Below are 25,728 nucleotides of genomic sequence, written 5' to 3' on the forward strand. Positions count from 1 at the left end.
TTCTACGGGACTACATACAGGATTATGTAACTGACAATAATATAAGTGATAGCCAACATGGTTTTACTAAGAACAGAAGCTGTCAGACTAACCTGATTTGTTTTATGAGGAGGTGAGTAGAAGCCTGGACAGAGGGAAGGCTGTCGACATTGTGTTTTTAGACTTTGCAAAGGCGTTTGATACTGTCCCACACGGACGACTAATGGGTAAATTGAGGTCTATTGGTTTGGAAAATGTAATTTGTAATTGGATTGAAAATTGGCTTCTTTACAGTAACGGCTGTGAATCTCTGGAATAGCCGCAGGAGCTGGTCAGGGCAAATACAGGAGATGGCCTCAAATAAGGTTTAGATGATTTTTTAATTTAAAATAATATTGATAATATTGATTCTCATGGCAATGTATAGAAATCTTGTTCTATGCATCCTTTCCCTTTGGCCCAACCCCTTTTTAAAAGGAAGATCGATATTGATCCAGGAATATGTTCCATGCATCAATATAGCAGGATTACAGGTTGGACTTGATCGACTTTTGTCTTTTTCCAACCTTAGCAACTATTTAACTTATCTAGACTGGTTCTAGGGGAGAATATCTCCAAAATATGGCAAATATGTTTTAGTTGGACTCATATTTAAGAGGACCTGCAAACTCTCCCGACATGTTTGTCGTACTAACAATTCTGAAGCATCTATTCTTATGACTCTGATATGTTGTGTCATTCCTTTTTTATTCCTGCTAGAAGTTATGAATGAATTACTAGCAGTCTGCAATGAAGGACCAGCTGGGTGTTACCCCCAACAGGTATGTCCCTGCAGAGTCTGACACTGGCAGTACTGATTGGTTAATGTCAGACTGTGCAGGGACACACCCTTAACTGGTAACACCCATCTGGACCTTCATTGCAAAATGCTAGCAATTTATTCATAACTTCTAGAAGGAATAAATGTACAGTACAGCCTTAACATAGGCAACACTGATTGAATAGTGTCAGACTATGCAGAGACTCTATCCGAGGCACCCGGAGGTGCAGTAAAGTCCTGCAGACGTCTTATAGGTCGGTATATTACAACTAGGCGCTTGCATGGAGCTGTGTACATAAAGCCTAAGGGGTCTGATTTCGGTCTCAGAGTAAATTAACTCTTGATGTCCCTTGTGCTGTCACTTCTAATCCCAACTGTGGTGCATACAAATCTAGACAAGCAGGAAAGGCATGTGGAGAAAAGAAAACACACACACTCGGTGTACATTTATTCAGAATCAATGTCATAAAAGCCTCGGGGGTGCGGGGACTTGTGTGCTTCCCACTGGGACGCGCTCTATCATTTCACTAAATGCAAAAACATTATTAGCTTGAAAATCTCTTATTGTGATACAGAAGCAGCGTCTGCGGCAGCCACGAGGCACGCCGTCCCTCTTTTGAAGGAGATATTAGAGTTCTGTTAATATTTAATATTGCAGAGATGTTCCCTTTGTTAATAATTCCCTGAGGCCGCCAAAGACCTTAAATACAACCGTGAATATAGCGCTCACTGCGGAATTATCATCCGCTTATATGAACGGAAATATTATACTCCGTGCAGGTTTATCAGCAGTCCTTTCTGCTGCAGTTCCCTCCATGTAACTACCACAGTGTCTAAGGTCCCCTTTTCTGGCGGCCCCAAGGTGTCTGCAGTTTGCGGGCCAGCGGTTTAAAAATGAGACTGCGCCAAGAATGGACGGCGTGGTGTGTGGAGGGCTTGATGGTGTGGACGGCGTGGTGTGTGGACGGCTGCCACCAGGAGACCCGCAATGTCGTCTGCAGTATCCAAAGTGAACAACCGCAGCAGAAACCATGGCAGATTTTTTCAGTGTCAAAACCCACCATGTGAATGGGCCCGAACAATAGATATGGCTGGTGGCATTTTTAGGATGGACCCGAGCATGTGTGACCACCTCAGTAGGTGGACATGCACATTACTATACAGATTAAACACCAGGGGGTGCCATTATAATAAAGAGAATACCTCGCAACTGGAGCATTTTTGTAAAATTTAGCAAATTACAAAAGTAACTACTTTTTCATGTTGAGTTATAGTAAAATACATGTAATGGCGACACAACCCCTTGAAGTAATCTATGAATATCAAGATTTGTGGTTTTCATAATCCCTGAGGTCCAGGCTATTAGTTGCTTCCAATTCAGCGGAGAGATAGCAGGTGCCTCTTGTGTGACTGCACAGATCATACACACCCCTAAGGCCATTCGTGGCTATATGAGACGCTCTATGGTGTGTCCAGTCCCAGCCTGGAAAACCCCTTTAAGTAACAATATATTTATTTATTTATTTTGCGCGCTTATATAGCGGTTATAGCGCTACTATATTCCGCGGCGCTTTACAGACATTATCATCAAGTTGTTCTGCTCTGTCATACGACATATATCAATGACACCCAATGTACTATAATGGGGTCTGCCTGGTTTCCATCATGGCGTCCATCATTTTGCTGGATAAAATAATGCACTAAGCTGTGCATTTTTTACAGAAACTGCAGATATGAAAGAGATCTTAAAAATGGTCTTACGTAGTTATCCTCAAGTAGATCCAAGTATCCTACTACTTGATATAGAAAGTCAGCAATTGTCCATTTGGAAAACTCCCCAAAAATACACACCAATCTACTTATGATTATATGGTTTATTGCATACATGGCCTAAGTATGTGTAATTCCAGTGATAAAAAAAAACAATTATGGAGCACACTGTCCTAGAATTGTACATTGTGTTGTTCCTCTGTTATTCCTACTGGAAATGTACAACCAAAACTGACATCTGGATTTTACCCTTCTCCTTGTCAACAGGGTTTATCGCGACACATTCTGTCCAAGTATGGGTACCCTATTGACGAGGAAAATGGTAACCACCTGTTGTCAATTTGTTCATACATTTCTAGGAGGAGTAGCAGACGAATGACACAGGACAGAGGGAATTTAAGTGCAGTGACCAGTAAGGGGAGAGTTGGGAGGAGGGGAGTGGTAGTCGTGGTCCTGACAAGAGTAGTACTTGATTCACGGTGGCTCTCCTCCCTCCAATGCTCCCCGGGGCCATGCAGTGAATGGAGGGGGCACCTTTTCTTCCCTTGGGGCACACCCTGATATTGGGGCTCCTGCTTGGTGTTAGGTGGGTGCCCTTGAGGTCAGATGTAGAGGCCAGCAGATGGACTGTGGAGTTAACGACCAGGCCCATGTGGTTGCAACAAATAAAGTCTATCTTTACTGAATTGATAATGGGAGTAGAAGTTCATACAGCAACAACAGGCATAGTTCAGGAGTATGTTACAGAGTAGGCTTATCTAAATAGTTGTGTATAGGCAGAGTCTCACTCTACGTTTACATTGCAATCTTCCCAAATAACCACACGTGTGCAGTTCTGTTCTCGTTAACTCCCTTGCAGTTCCCAGGGTGTGGGGTACAGATCTCGGACGCAGATGTCCAGTCCGTATCATAGTGTTGCGGGCACAGAAACAATATATCCTTCTCACAGCAGTAAAGTCTTACTGCCATAAACTGTCAGAATTCTGCACAACCTCGATGGTTCTAAACCTTCTGTAAATGTCTCTTTCTCTCATGGTATTATCTCAGTTAAGTTCTTCTCTGGCAGCTTTTCAGTCTCAGGAATGGTGTTTACTGGATGAGGCTTCTCTTTGGAACTACTTGGGAGGAGCTAACATATACAGGTCTTGTCTTTAGCTATGCTCAACTAAGACTCACACTAGCCAGGGGGCAAGACTAGCCCATTATCCTGGAAACTAGGCTAAAGACTCCCAGAGTTAACGGTTTGTTGTCCATACACAACCATTTGGGATACACAGTGCATAAAGAAATGAGTGCTTTTAACATTAACTCTTGGAAAACAGTTGACCTTCGGCAGTGATCTACTGGGTCACTGCACAAACATTTACTAAAACCGATTTCAGGAGAGCTCAGTCCCATAGTATACTTTGGTTACAGATCCCTGTACTATCCCCCTCCCTTTCCTTCACCAATAGCATTATTGACTTGACTAGAAGGTCAATGGGGGTACGGCCTGGCTACTGTAAAGGATGTATTTCCCAAATGGCATTGAATTACAGGCAGCTTAGCTTTCAGTCTTCCAACTCAAGACAAAATAATGTTTTAGGCTGCAAGGAGTAACACCGTGTCCTCATAAGGTGGATAAGAGACTGTCCTTCCATTGTACTTCCTCCTGTTGACCTTCAATGACCCCACACGTGAGACAAACCAATTACATAATGGAAAAAGGTAAGCATTTTGCCAAGAGTACTCGGATAGTATTCCGTATAAATTTAGATTCACCTGCTGATCTTATAATTTATTCTCTGTCACAAACAACCACTAATGTCTTTTGCTTCTGCATCTAGCAATTATACAGCAGCAGGCGCCAAATTAAAGGGGCATCACTTTTCCCTTATAAAATCTTTTACAGCGGCACAGCATGGAGCATGCTTCATACAGGGCAAGATGGAAGGAAAAGCTCCAGTAGCTACTACTCGTAATGGATGCAACTGCTCTACTTGTCCTATCAACCGCTGCAGGCAGAAATGGATGTAACAGTTGAATTTAATAAGTTGTACATAGCGCCCTGCATTCTGCCTGCATCATAAGCTTAGACTGTGTTTGTCGATGGGCGACCTGTGCTGTGCGAAGGCGAACACAGCCACATTTCTACGTGCCATATCACAATTGCTGTTTTACCTTAACAAAAATTATAACTGTGCACTTTTTTTCTATACCAAAACTTGGTCGTCATTCTGAAGAACGGGTCAAAGTACAACCCTCTGATCTTCATCCAAATAGGATCTTCTTTTAGGTTATCCATCTTCACGCATAGTGCATGCCGTGGGGATTTTCCAGGCGGATTTGCATGAAGAAAATATGCAGTTATGAATAAACTTTTAAAAAATTTGATCCATACGCTGCAAAAGAAATAAAATAAAATCTGACCTGTGTTGAAGATTTTAAATAGCAAAATGTCTATTCTTTCTGCAGACCTTCACTACGGTTTTAAAGGGAACCTGTCCCTGGTATGGGCCCACTAAAATGCAAGCATGCCATTAGGCAGCTGGGGTGTATGGTCCCAAACCTGCCCATAGCAAACCCATCCATTGCCGCAAAAGAAAGCAAATTAAATTCAAACTTAGGGCTCATGCATACGAACATATTTTCTTTTTGTGTCCGTTCAGTTTTTTTTTTTTGCGGACCATATGCCGTACCATTCATTTCAATGGGTCTGCAAAAACAAACAAACATAAGTTACTCCGTATGCATTCTGTTTCCGTATGTCCACATGTCCGTTCCACAAAAAAATTGAGTCATGTCCTATTATTGTCTGTGAAGGTTCTCATTTATCCAGGTCATGGTATATCTGTAAAGAATAAATCAAGGCAACTGGACTTGAAAACGTTTCACTCATTCTTCCAACAAGCTTTCTCAATTCTGAGTGACAAGAATTCTCTGGGAATAAATATGTAACTGAATCAACATCTGGTAATTATACCCAGCATGGGGTCAAAGGTGTTGATTCCATTATTCTAATTGGAGTCAGTAGGTGATAAAGACTTCCCAGAAAAAGGTGTCAAGACAGCATTGTATGTGGCAGACAATAGATGTCTAACCCCCCCCCCCCCCCACGCCTCTATTCAAGCTTGGCTTCTCCATTTTTACGTAGATGGCCTCCTTCACACCTTGTTTGTACCAATCGGCCTCCTTATCCAAAACACGTACTTGACTGTCTTCAAAGGTGTGACCTGTTTCTTTTAGATGTAAGTACACGGGTGAATCTTGACCAGAGGTTTTGGCTCTTCTATGCTGAGCCATACGCTGATGTAGTTGTTGTTTTGTTTCGCCGATATACAGTTCGGAGCATTCCTCATTGCACTGGACTGCGTACACAATGTTGTCCATCTTCTGTTTAGGCGTTGGGTCTTTTGGGTGAACCAGTTGTTGCCTCGGTGTGTTGCTGGGTTTAAAGCAGACAGGGATGTGATGTTTATTAAAAATCCTTTTGAGTTTCTCAGACACCCCAGCTACATATGGGATAACCATATTCTTGCGTCTGTCATGCTTCTCGCCCTCACTGGTAGTCTTGGTGCTCTTTCTTCTCCTTCCTTCTGTTTTGACAAAGGCCCAAAATGGATACCCACAACCTTGGGTATAATGACCTCTGACCCCATGCTGGGTATAATTACCAGATGTTGATTCAGTTACATATTTGTTCCCAGAGAATTCTTGTACAGTCACTCAGAATTGAGAAAGCTCGTTGGAAGAACAAGTGAAACGTTTTCAAGAAATCTACAGTACGTCCAGTTGCCTTGCTTTATTCTTTACAGATATGTCCTATTATTGTCCGCATAACGGACAAGGACATGACTGTTCTATTATGGCCAAACTGTTCCGTTCTGCAAAATGCGGAATGCACACGGACATCATCCGTATTTTTGTGGCTCTGTGTTTTGCGGAATGCAAAATACATACAGTCGTGTTCATGAGCCCTTACTGGGAGAGGAGTCCAGGAGTCATGTCTATATGCACTGTGCTGATGAAGCTAAGGGCGTGACTGCAATGTACTCAATGTGCAGTGAAGAAAGGCGTCATACTATAGTCTCCAGAGTCATTACCATGTGCCATATGCCTCTGGAAATGAGTCCCAGACTCTTCTCCTGTTAAGTTTGAATTTCAGGGCAGATTTTGGACCATATACCCCAACTGCTTAAGGGCATGCTGTTGGTTTAGTGGCCCCAAACTGGGTGACCGGATCCCTTTAACTTTGTTCAGCGAGGTGAAATCCTCAGTGAATCTGAACCAAAATCCACATATAAGACAAAAAGATTTTGCCTCGCATTTCTTGCAGAATTTGCTGTGAAAATTGGCAACCAATTTTTTCTGGTACCGTGGGGTGGTGGTTGGAGAGGATGCCAGTGGTAACTGAGATAATGAGGGTGATCGTAGTTCTCATGGTGGCTATTTCCTGCCCCAGCACTCCCTGAGCTGCATGTGCAGAGAATGAAGGGGCTCAACCCGTCTTTCCATTGGGACACACCATGGACTTTCAGTGTATCCTGCCTGGTGGTTGGATGCCCTTGATGTTAGATGAGCAGCAGGGTGCAAGGTAGGAGAACAGGGAAAGGAACCCAAGATCGGGTATAGAGACCAATGACCAGGCCACCTTGATTATAACAAATTAAATCTCTCCTTTACTGTATGAATAATGGTGGTTACAGTACAGACACAAGCAGTAGGCGCAGCTCTCAAGTACTTCCCTGAGTAGACTTTTCCCAGAGGCTGTGTTATAGGAGGTGGCTATTATAATGGTTTTCCACCATGAGTCTCTCTCCATAGATAGCAATAATCTTCCTAATCAACCAAAGACGTACTCAAGTCCTCAATATTCCTCTGCAATGCACTACTGCAGGGCGCAGTCCTAGATCAAATGGGCAGTCCATCTCAGAAGTGGGGCAGGTACCTAAAGCAATATAACCCAAACCATGGGCAGTAAAGTCTAAAGCAGGTCCAAGCACAGCCTTTAAATGGCCCTCAACCTTATGCAATAATTCAGTGTTTCTTTCCTCAGAGGTTAGTTCTCAGTAAAGTAGCTTTTCTGGTTGCTTTCACTCACGGGAATTGGTGTCTTCCTGGAGAGGGATTCTCTCTTGGCCTTCTTTCCAGCAGCACACACAGGTATCTCTGTCTCGATTACTAGCAGAATCACTAACCAGGGAAAAATGGGTCCAGCCCTCTACCCAGCAAATATCACAAGAACTGCCAGTCAACTATTTTAGTGTACAAACTAAAAACGAACTATATCAGTGGGCAGAGCGGCGCCCGTCAGTCCACTACAACAGACGGAGCTGCAGACACCGGAGCCTATACCGGGCGAACGGAACGGCGCCCACAAATACTAGTAAGTGCAGGGGGACCCCTGGGCACCGCTCTGCCCACTGATATAGTTAGTTTTTAGTTTGTACACTAGTGAAAGGTCCTCTTTAACCATTGTATTACAAGTTTTCTTAGCAATAGTCTGAACACAAAGTGTCCCCTCTGCTGCTACCCCCAGCAATCAACTGTAAACTAGAGAAACCTGGCAGTTAGTGTTCAATTTCCCTGCGGTGCCACCATGGGGAAATTAAAGGCTATGTATACCTTTGGGGGCAATTTTTTTATTAGTGCATTGTACTTATTATAAGCCAAAATCATTTTTTCAATTGGTCCTTATTAAAAATATGGAGCCCTTTTTTCTGTACAGGGCTGAGATGCTCTACTAGCAGGTTCTGAATTTTCTCTCTGCTCCATCAGACAGCTAGTTGACGGCTCCTTATCTCTGCTCTCTGACCTTCTAAACTAAGACTGTGGCTAAAATAAGTGTTCATGACCTCTTAGTAATTTAGAGATAAGGGTTATTAGATGGCCAGCACAAAGTGATAGGGGAAAGTACTGTAGGATGCACAAAGCAGAAAAACAGCGAACCCTTTGTGACAGAGTGGCTCAATATTTTTAATAAAGACCAATTGAAAAAAATATTTTTTGCCCCAAATGAGTAAAATACAATCAATAAAAAAAACTGGCTCCGAAAGTGTACATAGCCTTTAAGCATTACCCAATGTCCATTCAAATCAATGTGCACTCCAGAGCAAAACATATTCAGCCAAGAGGTGAGGGCTCCCATTTTTTAACTCTAGAATTCACTGTGACCCCCTATAATGTGCCCCTTTTAATATTATGGAGGTTTCTAAGTAGAAAGTACAGAGTAAGGCTACTTTCACACTAGCGTTCGGGCGGATCCGTTCTGAACGGATCCGCTCATAATAATGCAGACGGAGGCTCCGTTCAGAACGGATCCGTCTGCATTATTTTTAGCATAGAACAGCTAAGTGTGAAAATAGCCTCGTACGGATCCGTCCAGACTTTCAATGTAAAGTCAATGGGGGACGGATCCGCTTGAAGATTGAGCCACATTGTGGCATCTTCAAACGGATCCGTCCCCATTGACTTACATTGAAAGTCTGGACGGATCCGCACGGATCCGCACGCCTCCGAACGGCCAGGCGGACACCCGAACGCTGCAAGCAGCGTTCAGCTGTCCGCCTGTCCGTGCGGAGGCGAGCGGAGCGGAAGCTGAACGCCGCCAGACTGATGCAGTCTGAGCGGATCCGCCTCCATTCAGACTGCATCAGGGCTGGACGGCTGCGTTCGGGTCCGCTCGTGAGCTCCTTCAAACGGAGCTCACGAGCGGACCAGCGAACGCTAGTGTGAAAGCAGCCTAAATGGAATCATTAGTGCAAGTTTTTAATTCTGCAGTTTTTTAACATGGCCCATTTGGTAATGACCAATGACTTTGAATTGACTGAGCAATCGATATTTCTCTGTCTTCTCCCGCTATAAAATTAGCAGCAACCACTTCATTTGTTTACATTGATTCCCGGAGCCACGTTATGTTTTCTTACGTTCACTTCGGAGACAATTGACGTGATCTATTAATAAGCAATTTATCTCAATCCCTGGATTTTTAACATAGCGCTAATCAGATTTTCTGTAATTCTCATTGCCATCTCTCCTCTGTCAGAGACGATGGCTTCTTGGTGAAATGGATTTTAGCAGAAGATATCAGTTATTATTTCTAAATATGTTATGTGTCACGGCCCTCCGGTGTGTGTAATGCAGACACATTACCTGCTATATATCATATTCTATAGATTTATTTATGTGAATAAAGATGGCATGGTCCACAATGGTACTGAGATTGTGGTTGCGCTGTATGCTTTGCTCTAAACTATACGAAAATTCCTTCAATCCTGGATGGAACATCGCAGAAAATCACATTTATTTAAAGGGACTGTCCACTTTATTTATCAGGATAGGTCATCAATATCAGATCCTTGAGGGTCGGACTCCTGGCACCCCCGCCGCTCAGCCGTTTGAAGAGAAGGCCGCCATCCGTGTGAGCGCTGCATTCTCTTCATTTTTGACCTCCTCGCCATCGCAATGGCAGTGGCCAACAGGTGTAATTACAAGAAGCTGACCCATTCACTTTAATGGGATAGGAAGGAGCTGTCCCATAGAAGTGAATGGGACGGCCTAGGTGTCATTACACTGCTGACCGAAGCGGTTGAGACGGCGAGCAGGTAAACAATGAAGGGAAGCAGCAATGACTTGCGCCTTCTCTTCAACCAGCTGATCAGGTTGGACCCCACCAATCTGATATTGAAGACCTATGCTCAGGATAGGTCATCAATATAAATAAAGCGGACAATCCCTTTTAAAGGGTGTTTCTGGGACCCAGCAGGACACACCTTTAGGAGAAAGTCTGTATTATACTTACAATTATGAAATTGCGTCGATCAATCAACTGGGAACCCGGTCATGTAACGATCCTGTTCGAAAATCCTGCTGCCACTGGCATTGTGTCTATTACTAGGTTTCCAGTCTTGGCTATGGAGAGGTCCTCACTTCTGTTGTGGACATGACCAGAACTATTACTCTTCCTGGCGCATGCGCAGATGAGGTGGATTCAAAAGTCTGCGCATGTGCCAGAGAGAGGCCTAGGAAGAGAACGCCGTGCTCACCGGAGTGCAGTGGCCTCTTTACCGGCTGATTGACAGGCATGCCAGGAGTCATACCCTCGCCAATCAGATATTGATGACCTATCCTGAGGACAGGTCATCAATATTGTACTCCCGGAAAATCCCTTCGAAATGTACTAAAGGTTTACTGATTGTCAGTCCATGGACTCATGTTAGACGAATGTCCAGTTTCTGTAAACCACTTGCCCATATTAACTTCAGCCTATTTTGTCAGAAAACTGGACACTGTGTCGAAAAAGAAAAATAGCTGAAGAGCTGCCAAGGAATTTATGAGATTTTTTGAAGTTTTACAACAGATTGTAACTTCTCTGTTCAGAACAAATTTGCATTCAGTGACTTATGAGTTTGTGTAGGATGTCTGACATTGAGAAGTGCCTTGGGGGATAGCTCATGTTTTGGCTTAGCAGACCTTGTATGAAAATATAAAAATCAACAGAAAGGGATGTTTACTGAACCATGACCAAACCATAGGGGGTTCAGTGGTCTCTTTTCAGCCTGGAGAACAGGTTGGACTAAGGAGAGGATAGACCTCTGTCAGATGGATGCATGTAATACAGGCTTCACATGACCTGTGTATAAGACTCAAATTTGCTTCTTATTTCACTCGCTATACAATACGGTAAAAAGGCAGAACAGATGAGTGGAATACATGTTCGGAGATCATCAGTACTTGCAATCTACTATATCGGCAGTTGAGATGTGGACTAGAAAATATTAGACAGATTGGCTATATAGAGGTGCTTGCCAGGTAAGGATCCATTTACACTTCAGTTTAAAGTCTCTATCTGCAGTTCTGGCAACATGAAGTCTTGCCTCCAAAAAGACAGAAGCCACAAAAGGACCTCAACAGACCCCATTAAAAGTCAGTGAGGTCTGTTGGATGCCATTGGGATCCAGTAGAACATTGTGGCTTCCAAAGGACAGATGCAGATGAAGGTTTCTATGGCCTGTTTATCAGCAAGGTCAGTTTCACGCAGGCATAATATGGCTACATTTTAGCATTGGTCTTAGGACCACATGGCCCTAACCACCATAGACCTACTGAACTGAACTTGCTTCACTATAGCATAAATTGTGATCTAGGACCGTAAGGTGCAGGTGGATGGGCTAGAGCCTCTGGTATCAGGTTGCCTCTCCCTCTTTGATGCAGCTTCTGTGACAAGCCGCTTCACTCCCTGAAAAGCTGCTTTTTTGGTAGGCTGTCTCCCTCTCTACAAATCAGCTCTTGTAGCGGGCTGTCTCCATCTCTGCAAAACAGACCAGGCTGCTGTACCACACACCACATGCTCGAATGCCCGCAGGAACTGTTCTGCTCTGTTCCTCTGACTTGAGGACCTGCATAGCCTAACCACAGGTCCTTCAGCAGAACCATAAAATCCTAGGCCTGCACAGTCTTACCACAGGTCCTTCAGCAGAACCATGAAATCCCAGGTGCCCAACTTGTTTTACCCGTATTAGAGAGGCAGCAGTTGGAGACAACCATGCTACAGCCATGTTTAGCATCACTCTCATTTGTGCACAATACAAGCTATTTTCCCACAAGCCCCACAAAGTAAGTTTTGATGACTTCAGGACCTGCACAGTCTGACCACAGATCCTTCAGCAGAACCATGAAATCCCAGGTGCCCAGCTTGTGTCACCCCTGTTGGAGAGACAGCTATGGCCATGTTTAGCATCTCTCTAATTTGCACACAGTGCAAGCCATTTTTCTAAAGTCCCCACAAAGAGAGATTTGAAAAAAAATCGAAATTGCTAAAATAATTTAGCTAATATGAAATAAAGTACCTTTTCTAGTACATTTAGGTCATTAGTTCTCCCGAGCATTAGAGAACATGACTGCTGCAGTAATATTTCATGAAAAGCTAAATTCTTTGTGGGATGCTTTAGTAACACCATCTCTTTTACAGCGCGGTGTAAATCGAGATTCATACATTTTCTTTCTAACACTTTCACCTTTTCAGAGCTCCAGCCCTTCCTTGTAATAAAAACTGACTGTTTCTCGACAAAAGAAAAAGAGAAGCTTTGCTGTTTGATTCCTTACTAGTATCAAATAAATGCTCCTAATGCCCACTGATCACTGAACTGGAAAATTTAAATTCTGGGGCTGTTTAGAAAGGGGGAGCAGAGCTTGAGGTAAAGCAGTAGTTCTTTGGTTAATTTAACTCTTTATCCCCCTAAAAGGTGGCAAAGGCATTTCATGCCTGGTACAAAAAGGTTTAATCAAGGGTGGGTGGTAGGGTACCCTTGGAGCTAGGGGGCCTAGCCCTGTTTAGTCACATCTGCTTTGCTACTGGGTGGGGGAAACGTGCTCTTCGGAGGACTCATTTTGATCTTTGCGGTCCTTCCTTCTTTTCCATGGGTAGCAAGGTAGCTTGGTCCCATTGCCATGCCGCACTAGGGTCCTGGGTTCGGTTCCAACCAAGGGCAACATGTCATGTAGTATGTATTCTTTCCCCAAACTTCTCCTCCAGTTTCTTTCCATATTCCAATGTATAAAAGTTATTCAACATATCCGCTTATTATAAATTGGCTTCCTTGTGTGTGTCTGAGATACGAAAATTAGACTTTGAGCCCCATGGAAGATTTAAAAGGTTGTACAAGAATGGGGGAGGGGGATGGTTCGGCCAACTCTTTTTTCCCACTTGGATGGACCTGTAAATCGAAGCTTACTTACCTGCTCCCCGCTCTTCTTCTCCTCCCGGCCTGCGTTGGACTCCCTTGATGAAAACATCCGGTCTGGCGCCGTCTGCAGCCAATTATGGCTGCAGCGGTGATGTCACAACAAATGGTCACATGGCGCAAAGGCCAGTGATAGGACGCAGGTGGCGTCAAACTTAATGATTTCAGTGATGAAGCCGAGCGGAGCATTGCAGGCCACAGGAGACGGAGCAGGAGCCAGCGACGGGAAGCAGGTAAGTCATCTTCCCTTTACAGGTCCGGCCAAGTGAAGGGGGTTAACAACTGCCCCCCCCCCCTACATTCTTGCACAACCCCTTTAATGTAGGGCTGAACCAGCCATTTCAGCGGGACCAGCCAACCATCTAATGTGTATGGAGCCTCCAACTCTCCCCAACAGGGGAGAAAAGGCTTGGGCAGTTGGATTCAACATGTCCAATCCTTGTATTTTGAAGGGAGATAACCCGCTGGCAGAGGTGACAGTTGGTTACTCTCTTCTTCCCACTGAAAACCCATTCATGCTCCACCGTGCATCCATGTGTCTGGAGGATCTGGAGTTCAGCTGAGAGCTATCTAATGGGTATGGCCCAACAATCTTAAGACATGGCTATGGAATATGTCGGCTCTACATAAGCAACGAAGAAAATGAATAAATGGATGCCAGTGGGTTTAGAGTAGTAATCAGATCTAACATTACACCTGGATGTTTCTATCTTAAGCATAGCAGTGAAGGACGTTATGGTAGACTTGAGCACAGCAGCCTTCTTGGAAGCCGCTATTACTGAGTGCACAAATAAATGTTTTGGGCTATAAATAAAAGATGCCTTTCCTGCTTTAGATTACATTAGGCAGCATGTATAGATCTCTGGTTGGATTAAATATCCCTGGATGTACTCGCTGCTCCCCGCTCTGGTTTCACATGACTTTGCAGTCCTTATGGAAAAAAACAACAAATAGAAAATGCAGCACGTCTTCCCCGTTCTATCAGCTCATCGCATCCTATCTTCATATTTTCTATTAAAGGGGTTGTTCCATGAAAAAAATACTCAGCCCCTGAAACTAAATACTTTTGTAATTGCATGTAATTAAAAATTTAGTATAATATTTTATAAAATATATCTGTATAGCGCCACCTGCTGTTTGTTAATTTGCTTATTTTTCTGTCCCCCTCACTGAGGTGGAAGCCAATGTTCAGTCCCATCCTTCAAATACCTCCTGAGCTGTGATAGGGAGAAACCTGCAGCAGAAGGGACGTGCCCTCTAAACTGTAGCACAAAGGACACACACCCTGAGCTGCCAGCTTGATATAAATCCAGCAGAGAAACTGGAGCAATGAATGGGGAGATCTCTGGATCCATGTGAGGTACACGGGCTATATCAGGTATGGCCAACCTGCAGCTCTCCAGCTGTTGCAAAACTACAACTCCCACCATGCCCTGCTGTAGGCTGATAGCTGTAGGCAGTCTGGGCATGCTGGGAGTTGTAGTTTTGCAACAGCTGGAGAACCGCAGGTTGGCCATCCCTATACTATGTGATGTCTGAATTTCTTCTTTTTTCATTATTCGTTGGATAACCCCTTTAAATGCTGATAGGACCAGGCAATCACAAGAGCGGCAAATCCTGGATACCAAGAGCACTGCAACAAGATCCTGCAGGCATGTGGACCTCTAGCTAATGCAAAAGGCAAAATGGCCCTCTTCTCGTCCTTGAAAATGTACATAAGACTGCCCCCTACAGACAGGCAAATGACTCAACTTGACTCATGGATGGTGCATCGCTCTCTGCAGGGGCTGCTTCCAACGCTTGCATGTGATTACCTTGCAGACTATCTCACCTATATATTGAAATTCTAAGAAACACAAGGTACAGTATAATAAAAGTATAATTCCTTGTCATACTAGGTATCACAGTCACTCCAGAAAGAACCACAGGTACTGATTAAAATCAATAACATCCTCAGTTTCAGTGTGTTGCCTGCAGGGTATATGCACACACAGCAGATTTGTTGCAGATGTTTTCTGTCCCGTTCATCTGGATGGATTTCTACAAGTCCTATTCAAATATTAGGGTACCAGCACACAGTCCAGATTGATATGCAGAAAATCTGCATGAAATCCATACCAAAACTACATACAAAGCACACATAAATCAGCACTATTTATTGGCTTTTGGTGCATTTTTTGTGTGGTTTTTGGTGTGGATTTTCTTTTTACATTAAAGGGGTTTTCCAGGGTTTTAATAGGATAGGTCATCAATATCAGATTGGCAGGGCAGTCCGACACTCCCACCGATCAGCTGTAGGAAGAGACGGCACGCGCCGTCTCCTGTCTCTCTTCCTGCTCGCTGACGATATAGCAGCGGCACGTGCCTTCTCTTCACACAGCTGATCGGTGTCGGACCCCTACCCATCTGAAACTGATGACCTATCCTCTTAAAATCCCGGAGAACCCCTTTAACAACTTTATTGAAGTCTACGGGGAAAACCAATGTGAAAAAAATTACATGCAGCACATTTTACCACACCGCAGGTCAATTTCCACACGGAAGAAAAAAACGTACGAAAGAAAAAAAGTGTACATGAGATTTATGAAATCTCTTTCATGTTGCTGGTACTGTATTACGCTGCTGGTTGGACCCACAATATGTCCCTGTTCACACCAAGTAGGCTAACTGATGCCAGTGAGATGGTACAGAGCTATGATAAGCTCATGTTCATGAGGACAAAATTTTAGCTCTTGGGAAGAAGTTACATTGACAAAGCAATTGAGGACTTTTCCAACGATGTCAAGCAGTGACTGGTTGGAAGGGCTTCCATTGCTTCTGCAGTCAACCATGGTCGAAGATCATGGCAAATATGAGGAATTTTCATTCTTTTGAAGGCTTCATGACTACTGATAAATAGAAGAAAATGTTTAATACACCATTAAAAACCTTCTAGAAAAGACCCTCTATAACAAGTTAAGACCCAAAAGCTTGAGAAGACCTACTTCTCAAAAGCAAAATCAACTGGAGTCCTCATGGTCTGACCACCCCAAAGCCCAGATCTCAACACCATGGAATGTCTTTCGGTTTACTTGGACCACAAAACGCAGAAAGAAATCCACCAAGTTGAGGATTTTTCCAACTTTTAAAGGAAAAGATGCCCAAAAAATAGTACCAAGGTCAAAATCCATTATACGATGGAATGAAAAAAAGATAGTTCCCTTTATTCCATGGAATACAGGAATAAAAGTGGAGCAAACTAGGTTCATTCCTGCAAGACTTCTTTATGTGTTGACTGTATAAAGGGTTAATGTTTACCGGGTGGCAAAGATGATGATTGCTTATCTGGAAAATAATCCAAAAATTAATCACGGCATCCTATGAAGCTGTGTGTCAGGCGAGGCCTGTGTCTACAGCTGCAAGCTCTGCTCCCTGTACTGAGAGGCACGCTGGTGCGGAATACTAACGAACCTTGTTATCTCCAACATCCCATAGACGCATACAAATACATTCTCCTGCAGCATTTCCTGTCCATTCATCTTACTAGCAGAATACAAAATGAAGGAGAAATCCATCATTAACACTGGGGCCCAATTTATTTTCAATGACCCAGACAATTCTGCCTGCATACATCTGCCGTGCGTAAACTGCGACACGCTGGTAATGTCAAAAATGTTTCTGTGCTGCGATCAATAAAGACTACAACGTCAACTACTTTTGGAAATCAAAGCACTGAAACAACATATTAAAGAGCTCCATAAAATAAAGAACAATACCCAGAGGATGTGAGCTACAGAGTTGCCCTCTTGTGAGAAGTCTTTGAAGGGGTTGTCCTCTTTGGACAATCTCTTTTTGTTCTAAGGGTTGCCTGAAAATACGATGATCACCTGGTGTCTCATTACCCCAGGAATCAGCTGAGGATGTGACAGCAAGTGTTCCTCTTCTCTGCAGCACCACTGCAGGGGAAATGAAGCATTACACCCTTTCAGTCTAATCAATAGGCTGTCCATGAAATGCATGGACGGGCTAGGTCCTCCAGGAGAGACGCTCTTTGTAGCTGTTGGTCCGCATTGGCCAGATGATCAAGGTCCCTTTGTCAATGCAGGATTCCTTATTGTGATATTTAGAAATGGGGTTTATGAAAGAAGACAACCCCTTTAATAGACTATCCAGACATTCTGAGATGTCCTATAAAGCTGAGCACAAAAAGTTATAGAGTTTATTATCCACCTTTACACAGATCCTAATGGCATATAAAATGACACCCAGTCTCCCTCTCTTCTTATTTATCACAGTAGCTCCTGCAGATTGTGATAGAGAGGAGACACTGCTATTGTAGCCAGCAGGTGGCAGCACCAGTGGCAGGGACTTACAATCAGCATCCTGCGTCTTGGCAGCTGTTACTTTATGGGGTCCCTCTGAATGTCCATGTTATTAAGCCATGTGGTTGTCACTCTTTGGAGGGTCCTGACTGGGTTACTGAGCCCTGTGGTTGTCACTCTATGGACAATTGTGACTGTCAGGGTTACTAAGCCCTCTGGTTGTCACTCTATGGAGGGTTGTTACCGTCAGGGTTACTGAGCCCTACCCTGTGGTTGTCAATCTATGGAGGGTTGTGACTGTCAGGGTTACTGAGCCATGTTTTCACTCTATGGAGGGTCATGACTGTCAGGGTTACTATGCCCTGTGGTTGTCACTCTATAGATGATTGTGACTGCCAGGGTTACTGAGCCCTACCTTGTGGTTGTAACTCTATGGAGGGCTGTGACTGTCAGGGTTACTGAGCCCTGTTGTCACTCTATGGAGGGTTGTGACTGTCGTGATTACTGAGCCCTCTGGTTGTCTCTCTATGGAGGGTTGAGCCCTGTGGTTGTCCCTTTATGGAGGGTTGTGACTGTTGGGCTACATGCACACGTTCAGGATTCATGTGCGGAGAATCCGCACTGAAATCCGCAGGTGTTCTCAGGCAAATCCGTGCGGTCAATCCGCATTAATTGGTGCGGATTTGCGTGCGGATTTGCGTGCGGATTTGGTGCGGATTCGGTGCGGATTTTCCGCATGCGGATTTCACTAAGTGAATTAAGAAAATCCGGTCAGGAAAAAAATTATTAATTGACATGTCGCGGATTTAAAAATCCGCACCGCAGGTCAAAATCCGCGCTGAAAAAATCCGCATCGTGTGCATTGAGAATTTGAAATTCTCATAGAATACAATGTACATGACCTACGGTGCGGATTTTCCGCACGCAAATCCGCGCGGAAAATCCGCACGCAATCCTGATCGTGTGCAGGGGGCCTAGGGGTTACTAAGCCCTGGGGTTGGCACTCTATGGACGATTGTGATAGATAGATACATAGATACAGGGGAGTAATGAACGGAAGACCGAGCCACAGGTGGGTGGAGCCTGACTAACTTCGGTCAGGCTCTGCCGAACGGCTTCATTTGTGAATACTACTAGTAGGGCAGCACTGGTGTCTGATAGATCCTGGAAAGACCACATGTGATGCAGCTGAGATGAACACTCTGACTGGGCCCAGCATGAAGTACAGTGACAGCACCAGCCCTATTACATGTGATTGAAGACTGGTGTCAGTGGGGGACATTACTGGGGGCAGTGAGGGGGCACTATAGGGATATTACTGAGGGCGCTATAGGTACATTAATGGGGTAATATTATTATTACCAGAGACTAGAGGTGTAACGATTGCGGTCGCAGAGGGTGCGACCGGGCCCGGCGGGGGAAGGGGGGGGGGGCTTGGCGATCCAAAGTTTGCCCTGGGGCCCTGAGAACTCTAGTTATGCCATTGGATAGATAAAAGCCACACTCATTCTGGGCTTTGAACTTCAGATAGAGGTCCTATCAGTGATTGACAGCCTTCCCTGTATAAGGAATTGGTCCTATCAGTGATTGACAGCCAGCCTTTCCTCTATGAGAAGGAGGTCCTATCAGTGATTGACGCCTTTCATCTATGAGGCGGAAGTCCTATCAGTGATTGACAGCCTTCCCTCTATGAGAAGGAGGTCCTATCAGTGATTGGCAGCCTTCCCTGTATAAGGAGGTGGTCCTATCAGTGATTGACAGCCAGCCTTTCCTCTATGAGAAGGAGGTCCTATCAGTGATTGACAGCCGTCCCTGTATAAGGAGGTGGTCCTATCAGTGATTGACAGCCTTCCCGCTATAAGAAGGAGGTCCTATCAGTGATTGACAGCCTTCCGTGAATAAGGAGGTGGTCCTATCAGTGATTGACAGCCAGCCTTTCCTCTATGAGAAGGAGCTCCTATCAGTGATTGACAGCCGTCCCTGTATAAGGAGGTGGTCCTATCAGTGATTGACAGCCTTCCCGCTATAAGAAGGAGGTCCTATCAGTGATTGACAGCCTTCCCTGTATAAGGAGGTGGTCCTATCAGTGATTGACAGCCAGCCTTTCCTCTATGAGAAGGAGCTCCTATCAGTGATTGACAGCCGTCCCTGTATAAGGAGGTGGTCCTATCAGTGATTGACAGCCTTCCCTCTATGAGGAAGAGGCCCTATCAGTGACTGACAGCCTTCCCTCTATGAGGCGGAGGTCCTATCAGTGATTGACAGCCTTCCCTCTATGAGAAGGAGGTCCTATCAGTGACTGACAGCCTTCCCTCTATGAGAAGGAGGTCCTATCAGTGACTGACAGCCTTCCCTCTATGAGGAGGAGGTCCTATCAGTGATGACAGCCTTCCCTCTATGAGGAGGAGGTCCTATCAGTGACTGACAGCCTTCCCTCTATGAGGAAGAGGCCCTATCAGTGACTGACAGCCTTCCCTCTATGAGGCGGAGGTCCTATCAGTGATTGACAGCCTTCCCTCTATGAGAAGGAGGTCCTATCAGTGACTGACAGCCTTCCCTCTATGAGGAGGAGGTCCTATCAGTGATGACAGCCTTCCCTCTATGAGGAGGAGGTCCTATCAGTGACTGACAGCCTTCCCTCTATGAGGAGGAGGTCCTATCAGTGACTGACAGCCTTCCCTCTATGAGGAGGAGGTCCTATCAGTGATTGACAACCTTCCCTCTATGACTGTGTATACAGAGAGCTGTCAATCACTGATAGGTCCGCCTCCTGGACTTCAAAGCCCAGAATGAGCAGGAATATAAATGAATGAAATACAAGTTTTACTGAATTCTTTCCCACTACACTATAGTCTGCTCAGCTCCTCCTGCTCTATGACCTGCTGCTTTCAGATTATTTAGCATTTTCATGGTGACTGGTTCCCTTATAAATATGCAATTAATTCCCACAAAACTAAAATGACTATTCTTGCTCGTATGCATTTACGAAACCCAGCTTGGAGAAACTGTTTTAACGTTACTGATTCAGCCTCACATTAAGAACGTTGCGATGTCCATCAGCGACCTGCTGCCTTACATGAACAAGGAGAGCACGGCTGGCACATCGCAGAAGTCAGGAGAAGTGCCAGTCCCCAGGAAGCTGGCAGCGCTAGCAACATGCCAGCTGCTAATGTTCTGCGGCAATGTTTACCTTACATCAAAAATGTCACTTCGATTTTTTTTTTAAACGCCCATTTTCCAGTAGAGTTTGAAGAAACCATTATTAATTCTATAAAAGCGCTGGATTCCAGTATAGTATGTAAATCGAGTCATTTGTAACATCTTCTGTGAATGCTTAATGTATGCATGTCTGGTCATATTATTTTAACTGTTTGCGGTGCGGCCTGGCTGCTGCTTCCAAAAAAACATTATGGTCCCCAGTGCCCACCCCCAGTAGTGAAGAACCCTTCCCTAGTAAGGGAGAGACTATTGTAGTGCAGAGAACCGAACGGCATTGGCACATGTGCATTTGGGATCTCAGCAATGGGGAAAGCAGACTAAGTAGTACTGCGCATGCGCCGACTGAACATTCACTGATGCATGCTCAGAATTATAGGGCCAGGCAGGAAAAGTGCCTGACCCTGTCACTAGAGGGGTAGGAGATGTGGTTAAGGGAGCAAGGCGGCGGTGAAGCACTCAACGCCTCATTAGTATATTAAATAAACTGCAGATTTCTCACAGATTTCAACGAGAGGAGTCGTTTCACGCAGTCTGTTTTCATGGGGTTGATCCTGCTGACATGTACTCTTTAAAGGTCACCTGTCAGCAATGCGGACACATATGAACATGGGACCCACACAGATGCCTTCAGCTGCCAACAGGGCAACCAGTTTCACAGGCACAAATCTGCTGAAAGATGCCCTTTAAAGAGTACCTGTCAGCAGGATGCCTTTTAAAGTTTTTATTCCAGTGTTTTGTGATATTTGGTGCTGAGGGCCTCCGCCCAGAACACATGAAGAGCAGATTAGCGTGCTTGGGTGAGCCCAGCATTCATCTACAATGAGACTGTTAGTCAGATTCTGCATTCAGCAGCGCCGCGGCAATATAAAATCAGCAAGTAATGTAATTTCTAGATTTGCTGTATCGTAGGCGTCTTCACAGTCCGATTACCTCTCCCACGTATTACAAATTGTACTACAGCTCGTACTCCCTCATCGTAAGAATACAAAATACATTTGCAATCAGATTTTCATCGGGGCTTAACTGATGTTTGTGTCTGAGCAAAATGCCTACATAGCACTTGCCAAATATACAAATCTAGCACTACTAACACTGCCAGAGCAAGCAATGCTTCCAGGGGAGAATATCATGATGGAGCACAAAATCTGAGGAACATAACTGGGCACCATATTTAGAATCCGTGTGTCATATACAGTAATCTGCAATCATCTGCAATGATTGCTGTAAAAAAATTAAAATCAGACACCATATAGTCCACGACAATACCTTTCTAACAAAGCTACCTCACATCGATCCAGATATCTCCACATTGATTGCTCCAATGGTTCTGCTAGATTATCTTCAACCAGAAACTCAGTGGGTTGTGTCCTTTCTGTTGATGGCCTATCTTCAGTAAAATACTAGACAATCCCTTTAAAGGAACCATTCCTCAGGAGAGTTTATCTTAAAAATAGGGCCTCCTAATCAAAGCTGACCTATTAGGCACAACTGATAAATAACCAAGGTCCTACAGGACATAGAGGCAAACCATCTGACTGCTATGGAGCCTTCAGAGAAAGGGTGCCCAGCTCTGGTCGCCTCTTCGCTACTGGATGGTAAGAACCTAGTGCAGGACTCTCTTCTCATTAGAGGACCTCCACTGATTAGCAATCAAGGGAAAACTGGACCAAATTTCCATAGAAAGAGAGACAAGGGGGAAACAGACACAAGGGTGGTAAAATCTGAGAGGCCCATTCAATTTTTTTAATGCTATGGGGAACCTTTTATTCTATGTACCCTACTGCTCAAAGAGGAGCAGAAGAAGTGAAGTGAACCCATCACTGGAATATAGGAGAGTAATTTGGACACTGCGTAGGACTCCAGACCTGGGGGTAGCACTATGGTATCTACAATTGTTTTGTATGCAATGTGAATGTAATAACTTTTAATACACCTTGTTCACCAGCAGATGGAGTAAGGTTGGCTATGATTGGTAAGAGGATGTCACGGTAGGTAAGATAAGGGAAGGAAACAGAACACGGACAAGGCAAACAAAACAACTGACTAGGCCCCAAATGCTAGGGAACAAAGGGGTCACCTCCTAGCAATCCCTAAAACACTTTCCCTAAGCTGCTATGCCCAAGTGCATATCTCGATGGTAGATATGCACATGCCCACATACCTAAGACTATAACACACTGAACCAAACCCTCAGCTGTAGGGAAAGAGACACCCAGCTCCTTCAACAACCAAAGGAGCTAGCGTCACCCTAGAGGCCTAGTAAAAACAGACACAGAAGGAAAAAGGAAAAAGGACTTATCTAGAGATGTGTTGGAGCAGACGATCCACCAAACTTCCAGAACTCACACAAGGCAGAAATATAACCCGCAAAGGCTATAAGGAGAGGGAGAAATAAATAGCCTCACGTGCAGCAACTCTGACAGATCTCCTCAGAACACCCACAGGGCAGGGCGTGACAGAGGAATAGAACTTCCTGTTCCATTGGTAAGGAGTGGACTGGTCCGACTTCCTGCCAAGGGTGGGGCTGAGCTAGGGAAATTTAGTCCAAGAGAGGAAAGTGAGGGAACATGTGATCCATCTCCCGATCCTCCAGGCCATGTGGACAATCCAGACCATCAAGGAGGACATCATTGCTCCAGAGAGACATCACTGCAGTTCATTACAGGCTTAGCTAGAAGCTTGCATCATACAGTGGACACCTACAGTCACAGGTGCCAGAGTAAAGCCATATGGAAGGAGATCCAGATAGAAACAGCCTCAGCCTCAGCTAGAAAACGTCTGAGCATCATCTTCTGGCACCACCACACCCCATCATCTGGGAGGAGAGAAATTGTATGAACTGCTGCTATCTGTTTTTGCACATCTCTGCCTGGTTCCTTTCACCATCACCTTTTTACTGCACCTAACCCCAGGGAGCGACGGCCTGAGGTAGGACACCATGACAAAACAACATCTCATGAGGGCCACTACCATCCTCTGCACCAGCTTCTCAGGGGCTTGCTGCAGCTTTATCATCTAACATAAGAAAACCTAGTACACAACATGTAAGAAAGCTGCATGAAACATCAAGAAAAACATAAGTGATTCCAGGCTGATGTAGGGATGCGGAGAGTGACTGAAGAATAATTCCAGGAGAAATAATCAGTTACATTACAGCATATTGATGTACAATGGGATCCATGAAACGACCTTACTTGTGTGGGATGTGAGAACATTGAACATTGAGCGGCTGAATCACTTTTAGGTTTATTTGGAAGCAAAATGTAACAATGAGTGCTTCTTATAACTGTGGAAAATGCAAAGTAATTTCCTGCTGCTTTGACAAATAACCTGAGCCTCTGTGGTGCACGGTTTTAAGAAATCATCAATATCAGAAATAAATGTTGATGTTCAGTCTCTGCAGCTCCCAGAATTTCTCATGCAGTCACTTTCCGCAGCACATAACGGCACTGGAGACGACAAGCAGCTCTATAATTTATTCCTTTAATCAGTGATTTTATTACAGAAATGGTGCAATGGATTATAATTAATGGAAGATCCAGGGGAGGACGTGCCATATGTGTAACCTGTGCAGCTGCAGAAGGGTTCAGTACATAAAGGGGACTTAAAGGGGTTGTCCCATTTAGACAACTTATTCTATCTCCACAGGTGTCTGATCAGTGGCTTCTGAATGCTGAGGCCCCTGCCGATGAAAATAATGGGAGCCCATGCTCCCTCCGTTTAAATGGAGCAACAGTCATGCATGTATGTGCAGCGATGGGAGTGGCAGTGGCCTTAAAGAAATGACGTGTCACGGTGTACTCTCTCAAGCTGTTGCTCCTTGGAGATCAGTGCAGTCAAAAGGAGATAAAAGTAATCAGGACAGAAGTAGAAAAATAAAAGTCCCTCTTTACTAAGTGCAAAATAGGAGTTATAGTACATCCAGCAGTAGTTGTGTACACAGTGCAATTTCTCTCCCCAGATGATGAGGTATGGTGGCTGGCAAAGTAGCTAATAATGGCACCTCTGGTATGCTATCTTGCTGATGTCTCTCTTCCGAACCTCTGGCTAATAGCTGTAAGTGTCCACTTGGTATGAGTTGGACTGGCCTGGATATGATCTAGGCGATGGGTGTCTGAGAAGTAGTCCCTCACCTGCAGCAGGGCCTGAATAGCTGTAGTAGCTGGTATCTCTGCTGACTGTAAACGCTGTAGCTTTGAATACAGTATATCTGTAGTTCTGTATTCTTGAAGTCGGTGTGGAGTAGTGGTCTCACAGATAAGCTGGGTCTTTGGTCCCTGAGGCCCTTAGAGCAGGAGCAATAGGGCATGCTTCCTCACTCCTCACTTGCTATTCTAGCTCTGCCCTTTCTTGAAAGGAATTAGGACCAGCCAACTTCTGCCATGCCTACTGACAACTCTACCTCACCTGCCGATGTACTGTGCAAACATAACATAGAAAACCAAACTTTGCAGATACCTCCAAGTCTAGGGTACTGCCCATGTGTGCTGCCGCTCCATTCAAGCGCTTGTAACCAGCTATCTCCGGCAGTCCCATAGAGTTGGATGCAGCATGTGAGTCAGCATTCAAATGGGGAACACCGGCCTCCATTCTCATAATCCCTGCCAATCAGATACTGATCAATATTTTCCTGATGGAAACCTCCTTTAATAACAATATTTTATCTATGAGTCCAATGTTTCTAAATTTACAGACCAAATACACTGCCTGTCCCAAAAAAAAGTCACCACCTGGATTTAACTAAGCAAATAGTTATGAGCCTCCTATTGGATAATAACTGCCTGGGCGATTATCTTTCAGCTGGCAACAAGTTATTTAACCCCAACTGGTGCAATGAGTTGCTTCTCATTTCTTAAACAACCATGTCGAAAGACACATCTCGTGGTCGTGGAAAAGATGTTAGTCTGTTTGAGAAGGG

The 25,728-nt window shown here is 44.5% G+C and overlaps 1 protein-coding gene across 3 annotated transcripts in view; it reads right to left on the reverse strand.

Annotated features, from left to right (window-relative positions):
• The window catches only part of ARMH4 (armadillo like helical domain containing 4), a 136,651-nt gene that overhangs the window by 22,422 nt on the left and 88,501 nt on the right, over positions 1-25,728 (reverse strand). The window lies entirely within an intron of this gene.

The sequence above is a fragment of the Bufo gargarizans genome, chromosome 11 (genome assembly GCF_014858855.1).
Source record: "Bufo gargarizans isolate SCDJY-AF-19 chromosome 11, ASM1485885v1, whole genome shotgun sequence".
Classification (NCBI taxonomy): Eukaryota; Metazoa; Chordata; class Amphibia; order Anura; family Bufonidae; genus Bufo; species Bufo gargarizans.